Raw genomic sequence first — 6,074 nt, 5'->3', positions numbered from 1 at the left:
ATTTTTTTATTGTTGAATTATTATTAAGTTATAAAAGGGAGAGTGCATATAGAAGAAGAAGCATCATACCCAATTCCCCCTCTACCACCCAATACTGGTGTAAGAATGGGTTTCTTACTATCCAATTATCAACTCAAAACATGTATCCTGTATTCTCTAATTTTCTGCTTGTCTTCTTCTTCTGCACATCTTTGCCATAATGATGAGAGCACTGCTTTGCTCCAATTTAAGCGATCCTTTTCCTTCACTTGCTCTGTTTGCGATTGCTACAGAACTTCTGGTCCACATAATACTGATAATTGGAAAAAGGGTACAGATTGTTGTGCATGGGATGGGGTCACATGTGATAACACCACTTCTCATGTCGTTGGGCTCGACCTCAGTTGTAACTGCCTACATGGTACCATCCATCCAAACAGCAGCCTCTTCAATCTTGTTCACCTTCAACACCTCGACCTTTCTTGGAACAACTTCAGTCACTCTCAAATTTTACCTTCATTTGGCCGTTTCACAAATTTGACCCATCTTTACCTCATTAGCTCCTATCTTTCTGGCCAAATACAATCATCAGAAGCAGTAGTCTGGCAAGGGAATAACTTCTCCAATAGCATTTTCCACTGGCAAAAATTGCAGTACCTGTCGTTAGCTGTTAACAGAGAACTCACAGGAGAGCTACCTAATTCCATCGGCCAACTTGAGTACTTGGAGGTGCTAGACATCCATGACTGCAATTTCTCTGGTACGATTCCGAGATCACTTATAAACCTTACGCGATTAACTTCGCTTGATCTTTCATTCAACAATTTTGAAGGCCCAATTCCTCAATTTTTTTCCAACTTCTCGCAACTTCAAGCTATATATTTCTCAAACAATCAACTAACAGGTCCCATTCCCTCTTCCTGGTTTCATCTTGTGAACCTTATCATTCTTGATCTTTCGTCAAATAAATGAAGCAACACTGTTGAGCTGGACACGTTTGCAAAGCTTGAATATATGGATTCTTTGGATCTTTCAAACAGTAGTCTATCATTGACCACCACCAACTCCACTCCCTCCTCTTTCCAAAACATTACAACATTACGATTGTCATCTTGCAACATAAATGAAGACCTCAATCCACTCTGCAATCTTCATTCTCTTATATATCTCGATCTGTCCAATAACCAATTTGACGGATTAATTCCTACCTGTTTTGGAAACTTCAGTGGAAGATTAACCGTGTTACACTTGCAAAGAAACAATTTCCATGGTAGCATCCCTCAAACATTTGGATATGCAAGCATGTTACAGGAACTTGACGTTAGCCACAATGGATTCCAAGGGGTGCTTCCAAGATCATTGGCGAATTGCACGAACCTAGAAATTTTGAATCTGGGTCATAATTTCATAGAAGATGCTTTTCCATTTTGGTTGGAGAGCCTGCCCCAATTGAAGGTTATTGTCTTGCGAGATAACAAATTCCATGGTCCCATAGAGCAAACAAGGAAGAGATTAGCCTTCACCAATTTACATATCATTGACATGTCTCACAATGGATTTATAGGTACTTTGCCATCAAAATTCTTTGAAAGCATGCCTTCAATGATGGTGCTTGATGAAGACAAATCCTCAAATTATATGCACAATGATTATGGTTATTATTCGGTAACAATAATGAATAAGGGAGTGGAAATGGAATTCGTACGGATCATCACCATATTCAAAGCTGTTGATTTCTCGCACAACAAGTTTGATGGAAATATTCCAATATCCATTGGAAGACTTAAAGCCCTCGTTGTCCTAAATTTTTCAAGAAATGGCTTCACAGGTTCGATTCCATTGTCCTTGGTGAATCTAATTGAGCTCGAGTCCTTGGATCTGTCACAAAACAAGCTCTCTGGTAAGATACCTCAACAATTAACGTGCTTGACATTCCTTGAAGTTTTTGATGTCTCACAAAACAAGCTAACTGGGATTATACCAAGAGGTCAACAGTTTGAAACATTTTCAAACACTTCGTATGAGGGAAATATTGGATTGTGTGGTTTGCCATTGTCAAAGAAATGTGGGAGTCCCGAAGTAGCAGAATCACCATCTTTATCATCCTCTTCAAGCCACGATTTTAAATACAAACTTGATGGTTTTGAATGGGAAGCAGTGTTGATGGGATATGGTTGTGGAGTAGTAATTGGTTTGGTGATAGGAAGTTGCATCGTTCGAAGGAAAGAAAAATGGCTTGTGAGAATTTTCAGAGTAAAAATGTGTCATCAGAAGAACATATCAAATGAGGTTAGGTACCAACATGGAACAAGATGACATGTTCAGAACTAAGTGGAGCCTGTTTGAATTACCATGTTTTCCTTTCCATTAAAGCTGTTTGTTTTTAATTTGATTGTGAACCATGATATCCCTTTTCATTTCCTACTTCTATGTTTCAAATTTGACACTCATGATTGACTGCTAGAATATATAGCCTGGTTTGGGAAGTTGGCTAGGTTAGTAAGCTATTTTAGTTTTTGATTATTTTAGTAAGTTAAAATTTTTATCTTTGGAAAAATAATTGTATTTTTTTGTAATTGGATGTAACGTTTATGAGAGAAAAAGTAAAATGATTATGGATTTAATGTAATATTTTGTCTTATTAACTATTTCAGTCTATTTTGTCTTCTTTTGTTTTTTTTTTGGTTTTTTTGTAAATTTTAGCCTAAAGAAAGCCAAAAATTCACTTTCCAAACAGGGCCTAGTTAGTTATATGCATGTATGTAAGTAAAAAGATAGTAGATTACATGAAACCAAAAAATAAAAAAATAAAAAATAAAAAACCCCATGTGGATAAATTGAATTCACAACTCTATAATTCTAATCGTCTAAAATAATAAATTTAGATCAAAGTGGAGGAGAAGAAAAAAAAATTGGTAAAATAATTCATGCTGACATTAGAAATTATGAACATGTTTTCAAAATGAATTTATTTACATGTTTTCAAGTCAAGTTAAATTTTCACAAATAGATGTTCGTTTCTTCTTTGTTGATTTTAGTTTCTCCTTGCTTTATATACATGTTTTCTCTTTTCAAATTTTTAAATAGTTTTAGAATAGAAGCACTTGAAAATAACTTCTTTTTTTAAAAAAAAAAAAAAAAAGGATCGAATACAAATTTTTTAAAGATTTACTAAAAATAAAATTTCAGAAAATGTGATATTTTAGCATTTGCCAAACATGGATGGATTTTTTTTATTTTCTATTTATTGTTAACTAAATAAGTTGTAACTAAGGTGGTCGTCGTGTTGTGTTGGATCGTAATTCTGTCATGTCATTTTAAATTTGTGTCAAAATTAACTCAATACTCACATTCCACCCTTTTGTTATATCATATTATTGTATTATGTCATTTTTCATCTATGTTCAATTCATATTAGAGTTAACACGTCATATCAAAAAAAAATTATCCTTAACTAAAAGTAAAGTGTATGAAAAAATTAAAAAATTTCTTTACAAGTTAAGTTTAATAAAAATAATCTCCACTTGATGAAATGATAAATGAAATAAAAAATCTATACTAGATGAAATATTTAATTTTAACTCAATTCTATTTCCCTAATTTACAAAATTAAATCCTATGTTATATTTGTTTTACTTGATTACTTCTAAAATAGTTGACAAAAAATACATTATCGTTTACCGATAGGTCCATACACAAAGTTCAAAACTCATCTAGTTCCAAAACAAAACGTTTGCACCAATTAGTCTTACATTCTTTTAATTGTTATCAAAAAATTCTTTTTAAAAATAAAATAAAATTTAAAGACACTGTTACATCCCACCACTGCCGGACTTCCATTAGACGGTCACCGGAGACTCGCCAGAATGTTCAACATCACCAAAAAGTCGCCAGAGTATTCTAAATGTCACTGGAAGTTGCAAGCATATCTAGAATGTTCGCTGGATATCAAGAATATCGCCGAAAACTCATTGGAATGTCCAGAATATTGCCCGGAAAAAAAAAAAAAAAAAAGAGAATAAATTGAGAAAGTAGAGCAAAAAAATATAGCAAAGTATGCCAAATATTGATAAATTGAAAGGGTAAAAAAAAAAACCCCCCAACAACAACAACAAACAGTAACAATGAGAAAAAAAACATGTTATTTTCAATTTTTGTAGGGTTTAAGAAAATAATCTCCAATGTTGATCAAACTGATGAAAAGCAAGTTTTGAAACTGTAAAATATTACAATTTTAAAATATGATTCTATTAAGCATTTATCCTTATTAATCAAACTGAAAAACATATTATCAAATTATAAAATTTTACAATTCTAAAAAAAATGATGAAACTGCAAAATTTTACAACTCTATAGATTGATTCATTTCAGTACCAAAATAATTGAAACTATAAATTTTTAACCCACCTCCAGCACCCTAACCACCACTGCCCTATCAACTTGAAACCCTATATCTAAGAGGAGGAGGAGAGGAGGGCAAAAGTGAATGAGGGACTGGAGAAGAGGCAATGCGGCTGGAGAAGGGGTGGTAATGGTGGCAGTGGCCGGTGGTGGGTAATGGTGGAATTGGACACTGAATTTCTAGAGAAGAAGTCTCTCTCATCCCCAGAACTTCATCCCACGCCAAAATCCAATTTTTTAAATGGTTTTGAAATATAGCAAGAGAAGACTCAAATCTGTTGTTCTTTTGAACTTCCTTCTGTGATTCAAACTACATGCTCAGTTCATGCTCTGTTCATTGCATCTGAAATTGACAACGCTACAATCTATAATGTTAAAATAATTTACAAGGTCTTCCAACACCAAATTTAGTCTTGATTTCACCTATGTTTTTCACTTGCACTTTGATCTTGATATCTTGACTTTATTAAAAGTTCCAGACTGGGTTTGCTCTTATCCAATCTATCCTCCCATATGAAGTCGTGTGTCTACATAAATGGTCTTCATGTACCCATTTAGTTCGGTTATGATGTGAATTAAGAACCAAATCAATCACTACGATTCTAAAATTTAGAAATCCAACCAGACCAACCTAAAACCAAACTTGAAAAAAAAAAAGTAGTTAGGTTCCAGTTTGGTTTTATAGTTCTATTCTAAGCTAGAAAATTCATAAAAAAATACGGACTATCCAATCTAATAAATAAATAAATAAATAATAGAAGCATTCCAAAAAAAAAACAATAGAAGTGTACTCCAAATTTTTGGAATATTCTACAAAACTGATCCTTCTAATTATATACTAATCGCTAAAAAAATGCAAATTTCAAAAAATATAAGAGTAGAAATCATATAAATAAGGAAATGTACATAAACATATGTATCTTCTTATAAAGAGAGAATATTTTGCGAATAAAATGAAGGCAGGCTTCATTGACGTAGGAATGAGATTGGATTCAAGGAAACATACAGCTAAACAAGTAATAGCATAAGACTCTAATATAGCTATTAAGATGTTAGGGCCTAAATACCAATCTACTCAAATTCAACTCGTTAAAGATAAATCAATTTTAAATAAACAAGATTAAAGCTTGAACATATTATAAAGCTCGTTAAGTTTTCCAATCAATCTCAAACAAATCTTGAGGGATTGAAGTCAACTAACTAAGAAGGAACTAACGAAAGGGAAAAGGATTTTCCATATCATAGTATGGTTGGTATAACCTTCATCCGGGGACTTAAACGATGAGATTGCTAATGCCGACCACCTTGAAGAGACTGAAAGCATGTTGGGAGTAAAAAAAATTTATTACGTTGGGCCTCTATCCTCTGAAGGTTTTCTTGTATCTAGGCATAGTTCAGGCTTCCCATAGTGAGATCATCGATGGTGGATATTATAAATAGGTCTCAAAGCCCCTTTCCACTATCGATTCATTTATGTGTATACCAATCACTTCTGGCCCCTCCTATCTGGATAAGTATGATTGCTTGTAGTTATCCCAGGTGAATCTTAGCAATCACTTTGTGTGTGTGTAAATCCTAGCAATCATAACTAAACTATTATGACAAGGACAAATTTAATTCTCTAGGTCATAAAATACTGATGATGAAAATCGTAGGTTACGCCGATTCTCAATGTCCAAAAACTTTTCTAATGT

The 6,074-nt window shown here is 33.3% G+C and overlaps 1 pseudogene; it reads left to right on the top strand.

The window, feature by feature from the left end:
• Positions 1-993: 993 nt before the first annotated feature.
• LOC145803636 (receptor-like protein 33 pseudogene) lies at positions 994-2,295 on the top strand (annotated as a pseudogene).
• Positions 2,296-6,074: the final 3,779 nt, after the last annotated feature.

This window comes from Camellia sinensis, chromosome 12, assembly GCF_055761805.1.
Source record: "Camellia sinensis isolate YWXY chromosome 12, ASM5576180v1, whole genome shotgun sequence".
Lineage (NCBI taxonomy): Eukaryota > Viridiplantae > Streptophyta > Magnoliopsida > Ericales > Theaceae > Camellia > Camellia sinensis.
The sequence above is the reverse complement of the archived record's forward strand: the minus strand, read 5'-3'. Positions and strand labels throughout refer to the sequence as shown.